We start from the raw sequence: 22,269 nt of genomic DNA, 5'->3' as shown, positions 1-22,269 counted from the left end.
AAACTATGATCTTGCACCCTGGGGCAAAGTGAAGGAACTTTTTTGAAGATATTTTGTACTCATAAGTTTCCTTATTACTAAATTTCGTTCTTTCATTTGTGGGTTGGCAATATTAATCTTTTCTTTCCGCCAGTTTTGAAGTTAGCCAATCAATTATTTCTGTAATTAATTTTTGACCAATCGTGTTTTTCTTCTTCGATTTTGATGTGTAACTGTAAGCTACCCAATAAACGCCTGTGGGTGTGTCTTAAATTATTCATGAAAGGTCTTGAATCTTCCCCGAGGGTATAAAAACTGCTGATTTTCTTGTCTCTCGGCCACATCATCAACATTTAACTTAGTGTATGAACATGTAGCACGAGGAGGGAAGCGCCTCTTTCTTCAGGCATCAGTTCTTCAGTAAGGTAATGGCCGCTTAACATCTTTATTTCTTGCTAGCTCAGCAGTTTAACCCGCGGGGAAGGTCCGAAACCTTTACTATGTAACCTATCTCCAAACATGTAATTCTCCGTCGCTTTGGTAAAATTTCATATATCCTTAACTGTAATTCGGGGATAGGGAGTGCTTTACCCTCTCGAGCTCCCCTTCATTTTGATTTGAGGTGACTACGTTTTCGTAACCGATTATCTACCCTTCCTTAATGTGTTAAATTTATTCTGTATACGAGTCACCTCCCTAGTTTGGGAATAGCCCGTTTCATCGGCCGAGTGCGTCTTAGGTTTTAAGAAGTTTCATGTAGGAGTGCAAATTCACGCCTCCATTCATTTTGCATTTTGGGCCATTAGCTTAACCTGTTATTTTTCTACTAAGGCCCAGTAGGTTGGGTACAAGATACCCCTGGTTTCCTTGTAAGTGTGCCTTGAGGGCAGTTAATGGTAAAGTCTGTTGTGGCCTTTGATAGACTCAGAAAATTGAGAGCGGGTCAGCTCTTTTATTTGTGGTAAAAGTGCCTCAGAGAGGCTTGATATTCAAAGGTGGGAGCAAGTGCTCCATGTTATTAGGGGTTTTCTGCCCTTTGGTAAATACGTGTTTGTGAGCTGAGAGCTCGGAAATTGTAAAAATTGGGGCTTGAAGCCCAGTTTGTTAATTTTCGCTTTTCCTGGCCTTGTACCTGATTGTCGGTTATTTGTTGACTTGTAGTTATTTGTTAAACTTTGAAATTCTATGTGAAAATGGTTAACCTTTAATGCAATTTTAATTCATATCTCGGCCTTGTAGTTAGACCCATTCACCCCAGCATCGTCTTTCACTTCTGCCGATCCACCAAACCAAGGTAACAGAAATATTGACATCCAAATAGGAATTCGAAACAACATCTTGCATTTCATTATGATTAGAATTCATTTTACAGTTTACCGTTATGTTCTTGCGCGTTTCATAACTGCGCGAATACGTAAGAATATCTGCATATTAGTAAAGTTTTCTGTTTTTTAGATCTGAGGGATCACGATTACATGAAATATCAAATATATAACTTCTATCAAGCACTTGCTTGCTGCGAAACGCCATGTTTTAGAGCAGATTGAGTGACAACACCTACTAATGCACACTCATCAATTATATCAAATTCTCTGAATTAGATAATACTGCCATCCGTTAAAATACCTTGTAACACATGATGAAACACAATGCAGTTGGCAGAATGTGTGCGTAGCTCGTTCTCGAATTTTAGTTAATTGTCAAACCCTACCATGAGCTATGCTCGCAGAGCGGCGTGAATGTAATTTTGGCCCCTGCGAGCTATGCTCGCAGTTAGACCAGAAAGAGTTAACAGCCAGAGCAAAGGCATCAGCAAAGATGAAACTATTACAATCTTTGAGTAGTGGCTGGTTATCAGTGTACACAATTATTTGATAACTATGATTAGAGAAAGGACAAGAGAGATAATAATGTTATTTGCCTTACGTCCCAAATAACTACTTTTTACAGTTTTCAGAGATGCTGAGGTGCCAGAATTTAGACCTGCAGGAGTTCTTTTACATGACAGTAAATCTACCGACACGAGGCTGACGTATTTGAGCACCTTCAAATACCACCAGACTGAACCAGGATCAAACCTGCCAAGTTGGGGTCAGATGGCCAGCGCCTCAACCGTCTGAGCCACTCAGCCCAGCAACATGAGAAATACAAGTCCAGCTTCATGCTATAAATTGAGGAATGAACAAGGAATGACAAATGGTAGGAAGAAAAGTAAGATCCCCTATGATAAAAATTGTAAATTTTTCTTCAGCTTGTCCCAAGTAATACTGGGATCACTGATACTCCCTGAGAGGGAGTAAGGCTGATGGTCTTTCTGATGTTACATGATTTTTCAAGTAAAAATTCCAACATGGAATCATTCAGAATTCAAATTTCTGCCATCCAGGTAGAAAGCCACACTTTCCAAGCACAACAATCATGACAAGGAAAAAAGGTACTACAAAATTCACAAAGATCTTGAAACAGGGTAGAAGTAAGTTAGCGAACTGTCAAACCTTACTACGGGCTATGCTCGCAGAGCGACATGAACGTAATTTTGGCCCCTGCGAGCTATGCTGGCAGTTAGACCGGAAAGAGTTAACAGCAAGAGCAAAGTCATCAGCATAGATGAAACTATTACAATCATTGAGTAGTGGTTGGTTATCAATGTACACAATTATTTGATAACTATTATTAGAGAGAGGACAAGAGAGATAATGTTATTTGCCTTACGTCCCAATAATTACTGTTTACAGTTTTTGGAGATGCTAAGGTGCCAGAATTTCTGCAGGAGTTCTTTGACGTGCCAGTAAATCTACTGACGTGAGGCTGACGTATTTTAGCACCTTCAAATACCACCAGACTGAACCAGGATCAAACCTGCCAAGTTGGAGTCAGAAGGCCAGCGCCTCAACCGTCTGAGCCACTCAGGCCGGCGACAATACAAGTCCAGCGTCATGGTATAAATTGGGGAATGAACAAGGAATGACAATTGGTAGGGAGAAAAGTAAGAAACACTATGATAAAAATTGTAAAGCTTTCTTCAGCTTGTCCCAAGTAATACTGGGGTCACTGGAACTGCCTAGGCTCCTTTTGGTTTCTCCCTGAGAGGGTTTAAGGCTGATGGGTCTTTCCGATGTTACATGATTTTTAATTCCAACATCGAATCATTCGGAATTCAAATTTCTGCCATCCAGATAGAAAGCCACACTTTCCAAGAACAACAGTGACGACAACGAAAAAAGGTACTACAAAATTCACAAAGATCTTGAAACAGGGTAGAAGTAAGTTAAGGGGCTATTCAAGAATGGATATGGAAATCAGCAGGGGATACAACTAGAGAGTGATTTATAGAACAAAGTAGTACAGAGAAAAGAGAGGAATGAAAGAAGGCTACAGATGTAATGTATTAGGTATATTAAGTAACTGATACAACACACCACCAAGGTAAACAGAAAGAAATAAAAATGGAAAAGTTGAGTGACATGGAGTAAAATACAATGCAATGATTTGGACAAATTAGGCCTAAATACACTGAGTGGCACAAAATAACACAACACTTCAATTTCTTTCAAAACTGAAATTTATTTTAAATTTGACACTTTTATGACACTAATTCACTATCTTATGATAGAATATTGTGGTACGGTCCCATCTACGTGTCTAACAATGAAGCGACAAGAAAATTATAAACAAATTGAACAAAGCCAAAGATGCACATTTCAAGGAAATATTGAGTAAGCTGTCCGGCTCCATGGCTAAATGGTTAGCGTGCTGGCCTTTGGTCACAGGGGTCCCGGGTTCGATTCCCGGCAGGGTCGGGAATTTTAACCTTAATTGGTTAATTTCGCTGGCACGGGGGCTGGGTGTATGTGTCGTCTTCATCATCATTTCATCCTCATCACGACGCGCAGGTCACCTACGGGTGTCAAATCAAAAGACCTGCATCTGGCGAGCCGAACATGTCCTCGGACACTCCCGGCACTAAAAGCCATACGCCATTTCATTTCATTGAGTAAGCTAATAAAAGTAATGCACTTCTGTTTTGACATTATACACTTCACACTTTCACTTCACAGACCTCAGAGACGATCTTGGGGACCTGTGTTCGCATCTTCAAAAGCGTGAATTGCCACTTCTTGCACCAATGACTGCATTCAACCATTCAGGCATGCTCCTGATTAATGGGGTAATGTCCTATTGAGGAATAGTCTCCCATTCTTACAGGAGGGCACTCCATAGGTCCTGTAGGGTCTCTGGATAGTGCTGATGGGCTCTTCTACCCAGCTGTTCCCAAATGTTGTCAATAGGATTCAAATAAGGGCTTTGAGCAGGCCAAGCCATAGCACGAATTCCTGCTTCATCCTAGAACTCTTGCACAATTCTTGCAACATGTAAGCATGCATTGTCATACATTAGTGTAAAATCATCACCAATAAATGGAGTGAAAGGCACAACATGCTCCAGAAGGATTTCCTCCACATACTGATATGCAGCAAGGCTCCCATTCTGCACGAAGACCAAATCCATCCTTGCAGCTGTATTGATTCCTGCCCAAACCATCACAGAACCACCCTGAAAAGCCATCATGAATGAGAATGTGCAAGAGGAATATCTTTCCCCTGGCCTTCTCCAGACTCCCTCTCTTCCGCCAGGTGATTGGAAACCAAATCGCGACTCATCGGTGAACAACACTCTATCCCATTGTTCTACTGTCCAGCCAAGATGTTCCCTTGCGAAATGTAGTCGAGCTCTGTGATGCTCTCTGGTGAGTTCCAGACCTGTATGGCTTCTTCCAGTCTTCTTCAAATGGTTCTCTCACTAACATTGACCCCTCAAACTTGGTGGAGTCTATTTCGTGCTTCAACGGCGGTGGTGTGACGGTTGCAGAGAACTTGAAGTTTATTACATGTTTAATTACATTTAATGTTGAATACAGAAAACATGATTCACTGGAAAAGACCTTAATGCTGGGGAAGACTGATGGTAACAGGAGAAGAGGGCGACAACGGATGAGGTGGATTGATGACATCAAGGAAGCCACGGCTCTCAATTTAGAAAGACTTCGGAAAATTGTATACGACAGGAAGAAATGGCGCACTTTGGTCTATGGGGTCACGGAGAGTCGAAAGCGACTAAACGACTAACAACAACAACAACAACAACAACAGAAGTGGTGGATTTGGATTAATTTTTTTAGCTGAATACACTAGTATTTTGTTTATAAGAATATTGTTTTGTATAATTTTTTTGGGAGGAGATGTTTTATCAATTTATTTCTTTTTTAAGTTGACTTTCTTAGCTTTCATATTTATTTGGGTCCGAGGAACTCTTCCTCGATTTCGGTATGATAAATTAATATATTTAGCATGGAAGGCTTATTTACCTTTATCACTTAATTTTTTTTTTTTTTTTTTTTTTTCCTAGGGTTAAAGGTTTTTGTGTTTTCTTTACTTATTTAATGGATTTTATTTAGTAAAGTTAATAGAAGAATTGAACTTCTGTCTTATGTTTTCAAAACATATGCTTTCATAAGCTTAATAACTAGTTTACTAGATTATCTCAAATATAAAAGATTAGAGGATTTAAGATATAGTAAAGAAAATATAGGACGGTAAGGATTTGACCAGTTAGAATATAAGGATCTTCCACTGGTCGGGCACCAATTCATGTTAAAAGGATGACAATAGAAACTATAGATCAAAATAGGATTTGCTTAATTGGATAAAATTGGATTCCACGGAATTTATTATTTGCAGTAAAGGGGAGAATGAGAAGGATTGCAATGGATATTATTAATGCAATTACTCCACCTAACTTATTAGGAATAGATCGTAAATTGCGTATGCAAAAAGGAAATACCATTCGGGTTGAATATGGACAGGTGTAACTAAAGGGTTAGCAGGAGTAAAATTATCAGGGTCTCCTAATATATAAGGTTCAAGAAGGGTTAATAATAGTAGGATGGCCACTATAATGACAAAACCAAAAATGTCCTTGAAGGTGAAATAAGGATGAAATGGAATTTTATCTGAGTTTCTATTTAGACCTAAGGGGTTATTTGATCCTGTTTGATGAAGAAATAAAAGGTGAATTATAACTATTATAGCAACGATGAATGGTAAGACAAAATGGAAAGTGAAGAATCGAGTGAGAGTCGCATTATCAACAGCGAACCCCCCTCAAACTCATTGAACTAAATCAATACCTAAATAAGGAACAGCTGATAAAAGGTTTGTAATTACAGTTGCCCCTCAAAAAGATATTGACCTCAAGGGAGAACATATCCTATAAAAGCTGTTCCTATAACTAGAAACAAGATTACAACACCTGTAGATCAAGTGTGCATGTAATTATATGAACCGTAGTATATACCACGGCCTACATGAAGGTAAAGGCAGATGAAGAAGAAAGACGCGCCATTGGCATGTAAAGTGCGTAAGAGTCAACCGTAGTTGACATCACGACAGATGTGAGCTACACTAGCAGTATAGTGTATAGCTAAGAAAAGACCGGTGGCAATTTGAATTATTAAACAAAGGCCGAGGAGTGATCCAAAGTTTCATCAAGCGGAAATATTGGAGGGGGCACGCAGATCTACTAAGGCATTATTAGCAATTTTAAAAAGAGGGTGTGATACTCGTATAGGTTTGGCCATTAAAGTTTTTGTCGCAAAGGACCTTGAAAGATGTTTGTAATTTTTACAATTACAATTAAAGTGAGAAATAAGTAGTTTACCAATATTAAGGTAATAAGATGGTTAGGTTTATTATAGAGTTTAATTAAATGGGGAGTGGCTTCTGTATTTTGAGAGTTATATATTAGATCAATTGATGTAAGGTCCATATTTTTGGTAAGTATGTTGGTAAAATATGGATTTCTTATTGATGAAATTATTAAAATTAGGGTAATTAATAATAAGGTAATGACAAAGGTTTTTTTTAGAAGTATAAAATAGTTCATTAGAAGCTAAACTAGTAATGTAGATAAAAAGAACTAATATACCTCCTAGGAAAATCAAGAATAGGATGTAGGAAAATCAGAAGGAGGAGGATATTAATCCGACAGTCATAGAGATAATACATGTTTGTACAATGATAAAAATTGTATAAAAATTATACTATTAAGAAGGTTAAAGACAAGAATTCTTAAATTTAAGATTCAGAGGGTAGTTTAAGTATAAAATATTAATTTTGGGGATTAGTGAAAAGAATTTTTCTTTCCTCTGAGTTTTAGAAGAAAAATCTTAATATTGGTTTACAAGACCAGTGTTTTTATTAAACTACTAAAACAATGGTAATAAATATAAGTTGAGTTATCTTGATTCTAGTATTTTTGATAGGAGTGTGAACTTTTTGTCTAAACTTAAGCATTTATTGTCTATATTGTTGAGTTTGGAATTTGTGTTGAGTTTGTTTGGGTTGCTTTATTTATATTTAAATTTTTTGATTATGAATTGTATTTTAGTATAGTTTTTTTGACGTTTTCTGTTTGTGAAGGGGCTTTAGGATTATCTGTATTGGTTTCTATAATTCGAACTCATGGTAATGATTTTTTTCAAACATTTAGAGTTTTACAATGTTAAAGTTTATATTTATGATTGTATTTTTAATCCCCTTATGTTTTTTAATTGATTATTGATGGGTGGTTCAGTCTTTGATATATTTTATAACTTTTATATTTTTTAGGGGTTGCATCTTATCGGGGGATTTTGGTAATTTAAGTTACTCTTTTGGGGGGGGGATATTTTATCTTATGGACTTATTTTATTAAGATTTTGAATTTGTGTGTTAATAATTACGGCGAGAGAGACGGTTTATCGAGTTAAATTTTACAATCAATTATTTCACATTTACGTTTTGTTTTTATTATTAATATTATACTGTACCTTTAGAAGAATAAGTATATTTTCTTTTTATTTGTTTTTTGAAAGTAGATTGATTCCTACTTTGTTTTTAATTTTAGGTTGAGGGTAAATTTGTTTAATGTTATGTTTTACTTGGTTTTAATCTTGGCCTTTTTAGTAAAAATTCCAATATTTCTTGTTCATTTATGATTACCAAAAGCACATGTGGAAGTTCCAGTATCTGGATCTATAATTTTGGCAGGTGTATTATTGAAGTTGGAGGGATATGGGTTGTTACGTGTTTATTCAATAAGGGTTTCTTTAGGATTAAAGTATAATTATGTTTGGGTTGCCATTAGTTTGGTTGGGGGCGTATTAGTTATTTTAGTGTGTTTATATCAAACGGATTTAAAGGCTTTAATTGCTTATTCTTCGGTTTCTCATATAGGGATTGTCCTAGGGGGTTTAATAACATTAAGTGTTGGAGGGTTTAGAGGAAGTTATATACTTATAATCGCTCATGGATTATGTTCTTCTGGTCCATTTGTATTAGCTAATATTACGTATGAGCGTCTTGGAAGACGAAGAATGTTAGTAAGTAAGAGTTTGATGAATTTTATGCCTTCAATGGCTATATGGTGATTTCTCCTTAGTTCTTCTAATATAGTTGCGCCTCCTCCTTTAAGCTGAGATTAGTCTGTTTAATAGATTAGTTGCTTGATCATGAGTGTCTATAGTTATATTAATATTGTTGTCATTTTTAGGGCGGTATATACTTTATATTTATATGCTTATAGCCAACATGGTATAATATATTCTGGAATTTACTCTTGTTCAAGAGGATATAGTCGTGAGTTTATTTTGCTGCTGCTTCATCGATTACCATTAAATATTTTAGTATTAAAGGGAGATTTATGTATATTGTGATTGTGTTTAAATAATTTAAAGTAAAATGTTGGTTTGTGATACCAGTGATGTAGGTAACTACTTTAAACCATTTTATGACCATTGTCTATTTGTTTTTTAAGTTTTTTATTTTTGTTTATTGTAGCAATAATTTTGGTAATTATAGGATTTTATTATATTATATATGATTTAGTGATTTTTATTGAGTGAGAAGTATTAAATTTGAATAGAAGTTCAATTGTTATAACCTTTCTGTGTGATTGGATATCACTTTTATTTATAGGGTATTGTTTATTTCAGCTTTAGTAATTTTTTATAGAGATGAATATATACATGGTGATTTGACTACCAATCGATTTATTGTTTTGGTATTAATATTTGTACTATCAATAATATTCTTGATTATTAGACCAAATTTAACTAGAATCTTACTAGGATGAGATGGGTTAGGGCTTGTTTCTTATTGTTTAGTTATTTACTACCAAAATGTTAAATCTTATAATGCGGGTTTATAAACAGCTTTATCGAATCGAATTGGGGATGTAGCATTATTAATAGCTATTGCGTGAATAATGGCATATGGGAGTTGAAATTATGTATACTACTTGGATTTTGATAAGGATTCTTTTATTATAATATTAATTAGTACTATAGTGGTATTGGCTGCTATAACTAAGAGAGATCAAGTTCCTTTTTCTTCTTGACTGCCGGCAGCTATAGCTGCTCCGACGCCTGTATCAGCTTTAGTACATTCATCAACGTTGGTTACGGCAGGGGTTTACTTATTGATTCGGTTTAATACAGCATTTGTGGATACCTGATTGTCTAAGTTTTTACTACTTATAGCCGGCCTTACTATATTTATAGCGGGTTTAGGAGCTAACTTTGAATTTGACTTAAAGAAGATCATTGCCTTATCGACTTTAAGACAATTAGGTTTGATAATAAGAATTTTAGCTATAGGGTTTCCTAAATTAGCATTCTTTCATCTTTTAACACACGCATTATTTAAGGCCCTTTTATTTATATGTGCTGGTTCATTAATTCATAATATAAAGGATTCTCAAGATATTCGGTTTATGGGAAATATTTGTAGTCAGATACCACTAACGGCTGTTTGTTTTAATATTTCTAATCTAGCACTTTGTGGTATACCTTTTTTAGCTGGGTTTTATTCCAAGGATTTAATTTTAGAGATTGTTAGATTATCTTATATTAATATATTTAGATTTTTTCGATATATTTTCTCTACAGGTTTGACTGTATGTTACTCTTTACGATTAGTATATTATTCGATAACAGGTGAATTTAATTCTACATCATTCCATCCATTAAATGATGAAGGGTGAATTATGCTAAAGAGAATACTAGTGTTGGTTATGATAGCGATTTTAGGGGGATGTATATTAAGTTATGTTCCCATCACCCTCTATGATTTGTTTACTGGCCACTTTAAAACTGTTAGCACTGATTGTAAGAGTATTAGGGGGTTGATTTGGATATGAGGTATCTAAGTTTTCTTTGTCTTATAATTTATTATCACTAAAGACATTTATGATATCTAATTTTTTAGGATCAATATGGTTTATGCCTTTTATTAGAACTTACGGGGTAAGCTATCTGCCTTTATTTTTAGGGAAGCAAGTTTTTAAAACTATAGATCAAGGTTGGAGTGAGGATTGAGGTGGTCAGATAATTCATAATCTGTCCAATATTCTCGGATAATTCAAAATTGACAGAATAATAGAATTAAGATTTATTTAATTAGTTTTGTCCTGTGGATGATTATGCTGATTATGCTGATTTTGTACTTAAATAGCTTATGTAGAGCACAACACTGAAGATGTTGGGGAAATTTATTAACTTTTAAGTATTTATAAATATACTGATATATTATTTATACAATGAAAATGTATTGTTTTATTTAAACTATATAAACGGAGAAATGTTAATGGAATTAAAACATTAAAATAAAAAGTTAGCAGCTTTAATTTGATCAACACATTTCTTTAATTGGAAATAAATTTCAATAATATTATTAACAGTAATATAACTCTACTTTGGTTTCAATGAAGGTAAATAAGGATGTAATCATCTAAGATCAGGTCGAAACCGATTGCAATTTATCGCTTCTTATTTAAGGTAGATTGAGAAATCAATACTTTTTGAGTGCAAATCAAATGTTATAGTTAAATACAACCCTAATGTGCTCATTCTAAGGTTCCTTGGTTTCATTCGTGATATAATCCTAATAATAGAATTAATAAAAATATTGTACTAATAACTGATCATGATAGAATATTTGATCAATTTATAATAATGATAACAGGAAGAAGTAAAGCAATTTCTACATCAAAAATAAGGAAAATTACAGCAATTAAGAAGAATCGTAAGAAGGGAAGTCGGGCTGAACTTTTAGGATCAAACCCACACTCAAAAGGGGAAGCCTTTTCTCGGTCATTAATGGTTTTTTTGGAGAGGATTGAGGCCAAAGTTATGACAATTGATATAAGAATAATTGTGAATGATGAAATGATAAATATAATTCAGATTATTTATTTTGAATTAATCAATCTTTTTGATTGGAAGTCAAATGTACTTATATACTAAATAAATAATAAATTATCTTCCCCATCAATAGATAGAAATATATAAGAATAATCATACTACATCGACAAAATGTCAATATCATGCAGTGACTTCAAATCCAAAGGGATGATTAATTGAGAAATGACATATTAAATGTCGTAATAAGTAGATTAATAGGAATGTAGTTTCAATAATGACGTGGAGCCCATGGAATCCTGTTGCTACAAAGAAAGTTGATCCGTATACAGCGTCGCTAATGGTAAAAGGGACTTCAATATATTCATAGGCTTGAAGAATAGTAAAGTAGATACCTAATAAGATTGTGAAAAATAATCTTTGTGTAGCTTGACTATAGTTTCCTTCTATTAGGCTATGATGTGCTCAGGTAACAGTTACTCCTGAAGCAAGGAGAATGGTGGTATTAAGAAGGGGAACTTGAAGTTGTAAGAAGCGGTCATCTCTCTCCAATGTTGCTCTTCTCAGGCCTGATCCTGGTCTCCTTGCAAAGCCTCCAGTTTCCCTGTACCTTCATACGGTTCTGGAAATCGTGGAAGATGTAGTCCTCAACAATTCTGCAACATAATGCATGCTTTCGCAGCTTGTTCAGGGTTTAATGACGTTTACTCCAGAACGCGGATTAAGACAATCACAGAAAGATCCTACAAACACGTGTGATTGAAAGGTAAACAATTAAATGTACAACAATAAGAGCTACAAGAGCGAGAAAACATTATTGGCTCACATCCAGGCATGTGTTTACCAGGTTGGGCGGGAAAAAACAACTGAGGCTAGCGCAATAAACAATCAGCACCTCATTGTTTGCTCGCAAAGCAACGCCAATAACATACCCAGTATTCACTTTGATTAAATAGATAATTACATATCGTTTATTGGGTGTTGCATTTTTTGTGCCACTCAGTGTAGATAAATGACCAGACCCTCAAACTATGCGATCAAAGATGAAAGGAAAGAAAAGCTTAGGAAGACACAGATTACAATAGATGGATTTGTTTACGAATTCTACAGGACAAAGAACACTGAATGGAGAACAGTAATATCAACCTTTCTAATTATACATAATCAGGCTGGTTAAAAGCTGTGAACTTTTTAATTAATAAATGGCGTAAATAATTCCTTCTAATTAGGTAGGACAGTCACCCTTGGTGCGACAAGATAAGGTGGCATAGCACTCAAAACATGAAAGACAAGGATTTGTAAACAGGTGTCATAAAATGGAGAAATGTATTGTGTAATGTACAAAATGTTCCCATTGCTCTTAAATTCAAATTCTCTTTCTAATCACAGCACTATAATAATATTTCAAAACTTCAAATATCACTCAACATTGATATATATACAGCATAAAATTATTTTTATCTGTTTTGCAGCATTCATAATCTGTTCTTATCACTGCCCATGATAAGGCTTTATTCATGAGATACCAATTCTGACATTGCAACTTAATGTCAATAGCTTATCAGACTGACATTATATCATTATCTATTACGGAAGCTATTAAAAAGAATGTACGGTATCCAAAGAGGGTGAAAAAAAAAACCAGTTACCCAAGTTTAAACGTTATTAAGTTTAAGCACCCAAAACGGGGAAAGATTAGAGAATAGAGGAATTAATCAAAATAGCACTAAAGTAGAATAAATTTTAGAAGGTACTACAACAGGATCAAAAATTAATTGAGACATTACACCAAAATCAAATGAAAATGAAAACCTACAACCTGTTTTCCAATCTCTGACAGGGTCAGGGATGGAATGAATGAAGCAGATATAGGCTATTAGTACGATGGGGTCGCCACTCCCAAAGTGATTTATTAATGGCTGATAGATGCTATGAAATGAGAATGGAGAGTGTTGCTGGAATGAAAGATGACAGGGAAAACCGGAGAAAAACCTGTCCCGCCTCTGCTTTGTCCAGCACAAATCTCACATGGAGTGACCGGGATTTGAACCACAGTATCCAGCGGTGAGAGGTCGACGCGCTGCCGTCTGAGCCACAGAGGCTCCCACCAAAATCAGATATCTTTTGTTATTCATTCTGCACTTCCTTTCTTGCCTTGGTACATTAATACATACTTGGCATAAAATTCATAAAAATGAAAGACATAAAGAAGTTTAATGTTTGTTTAAATTAAAACATTCCTAAAAGTATTTTCTACTGTACTTGTTTAATGCTGCACTGACACATCTAAGGTATTCGATAGCGGAAGGATGGGAAAGAGCTAATATTGGGTGTAGGTATAGGTATAGACCAGCATTTGCCTCGTGTGAAAATGGGAAACCATGGAAAACCATCTTCAGGGCTGCCGACTGTGGGATTCGAACTCACTATCTCAGGAATGCAAGCTCAGAGCTGTGTGACTCTAACCACAAAGCCAACTTGCTTAGTATATTCCCAATTCATCTCAAAACTGTAAGAATGGGTTTTGTTTCCCTTAGGGCCTACAGATGCAGGGTTTCAGTTCAGAGACAAATTTCAGCCACTGAGGTGTAAGAGTGGAGCAGATAAGAGTAGAGTGGAAGGGAACTACTGTATATTTGTCCAAATCTGGCTGTATTTGTGAAAGAGGAGATAATGAAATAATGTGGGTCTAAACAGACTATTTATACCAGGCTACGTAACAAAATTTTGGGAGCTAAAATCAGATAAAGCGTTAAAGACTTCAAAAATGATATTCATAGAACAAGCCCAAAATGAAAGTGGATAAAATTCCTCACAAACCCTACACACAAGATTGCCATATTTAGGATTAGAATCTGGACCCTGGGTGGTTAGGTGGTGCAGCTCCTAGTCTGCATCACTTTGGTATAATATAATAGATAGTAAAAATAAATTATATATAAAGCCTACATATGAGGAGTCATTTGCTATTTTGCTTTACGTCGCACCAACACAGATAGGTCTTATGGCGACGATGGGAGAGGAAAGGCCTAGGAATGGGAAGGAAGCGGCCGTGGCCTTAATTAAGGTACAGCCCTAGCATTTGCCTGGTGTGAAAATGGGAAACCACGGAAAACCATCTTCCGGGCTGCCGAGAGTGGGGTTCAAACCCACTATCTCCCAGATGCGAGCTAACGGCTGCGGCCCCTAACCGCACGACCAACTCGCCCGGTATATGAGGAGTCTTGAATTAAATGAAAACCGACAGAGAAGTGAAGAAATGAACCAAAATAAAACATTTATATGAATAGTAATTATCACAAGTATCTAACATAAATATTCTCAAAATTAGAAGCATATTTTTGTGGGAATAAGTATACAATTAGAATTAGAAGTTTTTCTGCAAGTTCTGAAGGCATCCTGACAATGACATTATTTGTTCAGAGATCTGAAAGATAAATGGATATCATTTACATCAGGAAACTAAAATGTCATTTCCAACACCATTACATGAATTCAGTTTTAGCTTTGTTAGTCATTTGTTTCTGTTCTTACTATAAATTAGGATGCATCAGTCTCAAGTGCCATTCATTCTTTCCTGTTGCTTCTAAGTGTGTTTGGAAGCCTCATTCACATGTACCACTGTTGTTTTCTATACAGATCATTTAGACTCCTTTTCTTCCAAAATCATACATTTATCTTGAGTAGGATAATGATATCCTCAACACCAATAATTATTCAGTAACTTTTCTAGTTCCTGCATAAGAATCTGACAATTTGTCAGGTGTGCTTTTCTTTGGAATCATCATCTCACTAAATAAGTCAGGCAGTTCATATTACTCTCAGGAATTTTGTGGACTAAGTAAGAAGAGTTCCTAAATCAGCTTTGTACATGCTCCCTTGCTATCCTGGGTATTGATCAGCAGGCGAAGGTCTCCCTCTCCCTCTCTCCCTCCCTCTCTCTCTCTCTCTCTCTCTCTCTCTCACACACACCCCCATGCACGCTACTGCTCCCGGCCTGTGGGAGAGGAAAATCAATAACAGACCAGCTGAGCAGCTCCGGGAGACAGCCAACATGTTACCTTTAGACACACAACTCTGTAATCATGTCTACCATATATGCAGAAATAGTCTAAAAATTCCATGGTACAGGCCTAACAATCAAATATGAAGATTACATACTCAGAAAGGTTTAGAGATTATTAAATTAACAACTAAAAAAAGAGAAATATGAATATTCCACTTATATATTTAAATTATATTATAGAAACTTACTGCAGAATTCTACAATATATTATAACTGGAACACACTATACTGCAGAAAGACAGGAATAATAAAAGGAACACACAATAGGAAGGACAGTGTAGAACTTCTTGTCTTTCTACTGTATATATGACTTGAATTGCACCCATTTGTTCCTTTCCATTACCCACTAATAACTGAAACCAGGAATTTAAAAATATCCTACAAAGAAAATGAGGCATCATACTTCTAGTATATTTCTGCTCTGTGCGGCAGAAGGAACTTACTTTAAGGGCTCATAATATTGCCAGAGAATAATATTACAGAAGGTTTTAAATGTAAAGTTTCAAAGACCAGGCACAAATTGGCCTGCAACACCTTGTGTGATCTTTCCTTATTGCAAATGCAAAATTGGTCAATAATCTCCAAGTAGCATTAGGTCAAGATTTTCTTCAAGCTTACAATAGCAATCCAAACTCCAATTGACAACAAGGACCTAAGACAATTTTATGAACTTTGAATTAAAGAGAAAATTCATCACCAGTATGGAAGAACATCTGCTACACATCCGACAGGAGAATGTTTTAAAGTGGATCTAGCCTGTATCTGTTTAAATACAAAGTTCATATAAAACTTTTCAGCACAGAACATTTTGATTATTTATAAAACCAACTGTGAGGTCCTTCAATCTGTGAATATGATTTATAAACCACTACATATGATACTGATAAACTGCCACTCTGAATCATGAAAAACATATGCATATAACCTTCACAAATAGTATGAAGTTTAATAGGATTAGAAAATGAACAACATGGATCATCAACAGCTAGATTATTTTTTCGCTAGTAATTAAACGTTGCACTAACACATCAAAGGTTACTGGCAATGCACAGATGGGACAGGGCTAGGATTGGAAAGATAGCAGTCATGGCCTTAATTAAGGCCCCAGCATTTGCCTGGTATGAAAATAGGAAACCACAGTAAACCATCTTCAGGGCTGCTGACAGTGGGATTCAAAACTACCATCTCTTGAATGCAAGCTCATAGCTACACGATCCTAACTGCACAGCCAACTCGCTCGGTGCTAGTAGATTAAGAGTATGCAAAATGATTCCTTTTTAAAAGATTTTCTAAAACAGGGTGATCTATACAAATGAAAAATGTTGACAGAAAATCACTCTTCTCATCAAGTATTGGCTTGTTAACAGTATAGGACAATTCACAGGGTTTCAAAATATTTTGTAAATATCTATTTGCAGTAGCTTTAGAATGATATCTTCTCTTAAGGCAAAATAAAAGCCTCAATATTAAGTTAAATTAAATCAAGGAGAATGAGACCATAGCATGAATGTATAACTGTACAGTTAAGTGTGTTATCTTATCTCATTGTTATCTCAAGAGCAAGGACTAGTAATAAATTTAAAAAAAGCATAATGCTCATGGTTGAAGAATTTTAAGCTTAATACACAATTGGACCTACTTAACACTACATCCATTGTTTTGAATGAACAAGGAATACATTACAACTCTCCTACTAGTCACACTTCTTTATTATAATGTACATTTGTAAATTCTGAGTTCAGATAATCACACAACAGTGTAACAAGAGGCTGATAATCCCACTGATTTGTCCCTTAACCCTTTATTTACTGAAATATTTCAAAGAGCAGACTGATTTGTTATTTTACAAATTCTCTGTGTTATTACTGAACGAGTTACAATAATAAAATAAAGGAAAACTAACACTCTAAATCATTATTAAAATAAGGTCATTAATGTCCTGTCAGAACTGATGAGTGGCACTCAAAGAAACAATTTTTCTTTTCAATTATTAAAAAAAATATACTTTGCACTGTAAAATGTTTTGAATATGGTGGTGGTGTGATTACTGTTTCAATAGGAAATACAACTGGGCAACCATCCTAACACCAATCAGAGAGAAAAAATTGAAGGGATCCGACACTTCAAAAATGAAGGTATCGGCCAAAGAAAAACAAGGGCGTGAAAATGAAAGACTCCTAGGACTCCACACAATACTGTCAGGCAGTGGCGGTGCGTGACCCTTTTCAAAGTGTTAGCAGACTTGTTTGTAAAAACATGGACAAAAACAATTTATGGGTATTAAAGCTTAAATAGAAGCGTGCATGTTCAAATTTACACAAATCAATCCTGTCTGTACATCTGCATATATTACTTATTGTAACACAGCTCTATCTAGTGATTTTTGGCAGCAGAAATGTCTATAACAGAATGATGGAAACCTGCACATTTCGTAGAGCTTTTCAGGAGGTTCTCCGTAACTGAAATTAATGATGATTTTGATCATTTTTCTTGTGTTTGAGTAACTTCTTAAATAACTTTTATCTGTTTCAATGCCGAGAAGGATCGTTCAACAAAGGCGCTTGTAGCAGGAATAGTCAAATTTAAAGAACAGAGTTTGGTTACTTCAACACCAATTCGCTGCATGTTTACTTCATTTTCATTTGATGAAACTTATGAATGTTCATCTATGCACTGGTCCAAAACAAATGTATCACGTTTGTCGTTCAGAAATCTCTAATTCATTGACCTTGAGAGCACAATATCTTAAGTCATTAATTTTAGTTTGAAAAATGTTTAACACGATTTTTGCTTGGCCCTAGAAGGCAGCTCTTGCTTCACCAGGAAACAAACAGCATCTATTAGACAACTAACTATATACACATTTCCTTTAATTTTCTTATTAGGTTTGCCCCGATTAATTTTGAAGCCAAGGCTTAGGGATTCCTCTATTCTAGTGTTACTGAACTTCAGTAAAGCTATTTTGGAATTAACATTGTCTACAGACTGTTCACGTCATTTCTTTAGTACATAATACCTGTTAAAATTAGAGACTCCCTTTGTTGTCCAAACATTAGTGTTTGACAATAAAAGGCCAGGCCAACAATACAAGGAACACAATTTCCTTCAGTCAGACAGCCATGTATAATTTCAGTACCAGGAATCATTAAATCGACACACTTTCCCTATTCTTTCTGTTACCATAGCTGATATACTGGGAGTGGGTCTCCCACTGTCTATGATTAGTATCTTAGCAGCAATACTTCAGCTAGAGAATGAATGTTTTAATAAATCCTCAATAACACAGCAGCATTTGTTCTCCATCATAACTGAATCTCCCTTTAACAACAAAAAAGCCATTGCAGACAGAAGACACGGTCTTAATCAGCACTAAACACTGCAAATACCTCTCGGCTGGGGCAAACAAGCAAGCCTAGTAGCCAGCATAGTCATCTCTGTGCTGCTTTATCGCGTGCGCAAGCACGCCCCAACTAAATTCAAGCTCTTTTTTTCTTTCATGACATTAAATTCAAGCTCCTCGTGTTTGCCGCTGCGAAACGGCAAACAGAGCACACAGTCGGCATATTTTCATCATTCAACAGATGTGAAGCTTTCAAAGAGGATAGGGTTTATTGTTGTTGTTGTGATTATTATTATTATTTTTTTTTTTTTTTTTTTAAATTTTTTTTTGCTAGGGGCTTTACGTCGCACCGACACAGATAGGTCTTATGGCGACGATGGGATAGGAAAGGCCTAGGAGTTGGAAGGAAGCGGCCGTGGCCTTAATTAAGGTACAGCCCCAGCATTTGCCTGGCGTGAAAATGGGAAACCACGGAAAACCATCTTCAGGGCTGCCGACAGTGGGATTCGAACCTACTATCTCCCGGATGCAAGCTCACAGCCGCGCGCCTCTACGCGCACGGCCAACTCGCCCGGTATTATTATTATTATTATTATTATTATTATTATTATTTACATTTTATTGCCTTCATTGGACCACTCTAGCCAACTTTATACAAAGAATTTTTCAGTTTCCTGTCAGCCCAGGACTTCTCCATTCTCTCGAATCTTGTCTTTCTTTCTTTCTTTCTTTCTTTCTTTCTTCCTTCCTTCCTTTATCGGAAATCACCCTTCCTACTGTCTGTTTGTTGATTCTGGTTTGCAGTCTGGTTTGTGAGTTTCCTGATTTTGTTGGTTTAGTTTCTTATGTCTTCCACTGTAATTTGCGGTTCATCCATATCTTCCTTGATTTCTGTAATCCACTTGATGTTGCACTTATTATTCCATATTTTTTCTATTATTCTCCTGATGATCCTGTTCTCTGGTGTCCTGAATAGATGTCCAAAAAATGAAATGCATTTCTTCCTGATTGTGCTCAATACTGGTTCTATTTTCTTGTAGACTGTTTCATTAGAAGCTACTCTCCAGTATCTATCTTTTTGGTATGATTTGTTGATGCACATTCTAATGATTCTTCTATCTTGAGTATTTTGTCTGTCTGTGCAGTGTTAGTTGTTTTGAAGATGGTTTCACTTGCGCATGTTATTTCTGTTTGAGTGACTATTTTGTAGTGTTTTAATTTTGTTGCTATTGACAGGCTTTTTTTGTTGTAGGTATTCTTGGGGACATATTGTGCTCTGGTCAATTTATTTATTCTATTATGCCATGTTGGCTTTACATTGAGGTTATATGTTATAATTTCTCCCAGATATTTAAATTTATCTACAATTTGATTTCTTGGTTGTTGTTGTCGTTGTTGTTGTTATTATTATTATTATTATTATTATTATTATTATTATTATTATTATTTACATTTTATGGCCTTCATTGGACCACTCTAGCCAACTTTATACAAAGAATTTTTCAGTTTCCTGTCAGCTCAGGACTTCTCCATTCTCTCGAATCTTGTCTGTCTTTCTTTCTCGGAAATCACCCTTCCTACTCTCTGTTTGTTGATTCTGGTTTGCAGTCTGGTTTGCGAGTTTCCTGATTTTGTTGGTTTAGTTTCTTATGTCTTTGTTTATTAGTGGTGGGTCAGTTAACATGATTACTGTCTTTTCAAAAGATATTCCATATCAAGATATTGTTGTTATAACATATTATACAGTAATAAATCTACAATTTATATACCGTAATATTATGTAGTCATATTCGTTGATCTTTCATTTTAGACTGTGTTAGCCTGACTAACATGGCAAACATAGACCCGCCATGCCTGCTGCCAGGGTAAAAAAAAAGAACAAGAGTTGACCAAGGGAGATCGGATAGGATGGATGAAAACGAGGAGCCTGACATAAGTGGAAGCAATGATAGGACTCGACTAAGGGCCACGAGGTCGCCAACACACACTCCCAAGTTAAAAGCCCCTGAGGCCTTTTTAAAGTCACCTCTTACAACAGGCATGAGTTACTGTGGGTGTTATTCTACCACCCCACCCCCCAACCACACACAGGGGGATTTTGAGTAAGGCTGTGGTTTGATTGTCCTTGAAGAACACACCACTTTCATCAATATGTGCAGGTGTATCTTCACCATCAAGAATATTTTCCAACTCATACACAGTATCATTTAATCTGAAGTAATATTTTGTATCTGCCGAACCATTCCTTGCGAAAAAGAGAGAAAATGTAAGTGTAGTACTAACTGCAGGGGCTTGCCCAACGGAGGCAGTAAAGGCATGCTTGGTTGACCCAGAAGTACCTGGGTTCGATTCGCTATCATGGGGTAGAAACATTTACTGTAGTTGCGCAACATCCCCTTCTGGAGAGGCACATGGCCCATAGGTTCAATCAACCTACATCAAACATGAGCACCAGGTTAACTCCTGGGGTTAAAGGTGGCTTGGCATAGCTAACCCCTCTATCCCACTAAGTGCCAAGGTCTGAGAAAATGTAAGACTTTACTTTCCATTTATCCAAGGGATTACATGCCTGTGCAGAGACGGTTTTGGTTTTTTAATATCAACAGCACAAATCACCAAAAGTCATCAACAATCAGTCAAAGAAACATTTCAACTTAGCAAAAGTGTCTTTCTACTTTTAAGTACTGTAATCCTTTTAGTGTTTATAAGCAACTCCATCACCCTCATGACCACCACCACCACCACCACCACCACCACCACCACCACCACCACCACCGACTAGCTCCATTCGTCAAGGTGTGGCATGCAAGCTCCCTTCCATCTCGGTCCATGAACCACTCTTCTCTCATATTCGCAAGGTTGTCTTTTGTACTATACTACCAAAGTACTAAAACTTAGGATTGGAACACTGTTCAGTTTGGGCCATTTAGTGTTTCAAAGTTTTAGTACTCCCCTCTGTATCTCCACCCCAGCATCTTAGCCTTGCTGATATTTAAATAATGTCTCTCAAACTCTCGACTATCTCTGCAGTCTTTCCTCCACACCCTTTTTGGTTTCATCATTCCAGATCACCACATCGTATGCAAAGATGAAAGGCAAGTCCTGCTGCCCCTTCCTTTTCAGTGCCTTAACTAACTCCAGTACACGTCATTGATGGGACATACCTTTTTGTCCACCCCTCACATTGTTCCCCAGATTCTGAGGCACATAAGTGGGCATGCCTCTCTATGTCAGCAGCTTAGGTCTCCAAGGTGAAGAGCCTCTAGTCGATAGACTAATGTAGGTAAGGGAAGTCGGCAAATTGGATCCGTAACTTCGGGATAAGGATTGGCTCTGAGGATCGGGGCGTGTCGGGCTTGGTAGGGAAGTGGGTCTGCGCGTCATGAATTACTCACTTCCTTGCTCTCTGGGGCCCCTTGCAGTTTCATATTTCTTTTCACTGTTACTGATTTTGATTTGATCTCTTCCTTCCAGTATAAAAGAAAGCCTTGAGTTAATATTTTTAAAATACTGACAAGTGTACAAAGCTTTTAAAACTTTGCTGAAATGGTCTCCACAGTGATACACTTTACAGACTATAGAGCTAGTTACCACCAGTTCTTGGACCTTCATATGACTTGACACTGATATTTTCCTTATTTTGCACTG

General features: G+C 36.2%; 1 protein-coding gene and 1 pseudogene across 5 annotated transcripts in view; one reads left to right on the top strand and one right to left on the bottom strand.

Moving 5' to 3' along the window:
* Positions 1–22,269, bottom strand: part of Set2 (SET domain containing 2) — a 426,901-nt gene that overhangs the window by 326,220 nt on the left and 78,412 nt on the right. The gene's annotated exons all lie outside the window — the stretch shown is intronic.
* LOC137501511 (NADH-ubiquinone oxidoreductase chain 5-like) lies at positions 8,825–10,551 on the top strand (annotated as a pseudogene).

The sequence above is a fragment of the Anabrus simplex genome, chromosome 7 (assembly GCF_040414725.1).
Source record: "Anabrus simplex isolate iqAnaSimp1 chromosome 7, ASM4041472v1, whole genome shotgun sequence".
NCBI classification, from domain to species: domain Eukaryota; kingdom Metazoa; phylum Arthropoda; class Insecta; order Orthoptera; family Tettigoniidae; genus Anabrus; species Anabrus simplex.
The sequence above is the reverse complement of the archived record's forward strand: the minus strand, read 5'-3'. Positions and strand labels throughout refer to the sequence as shown.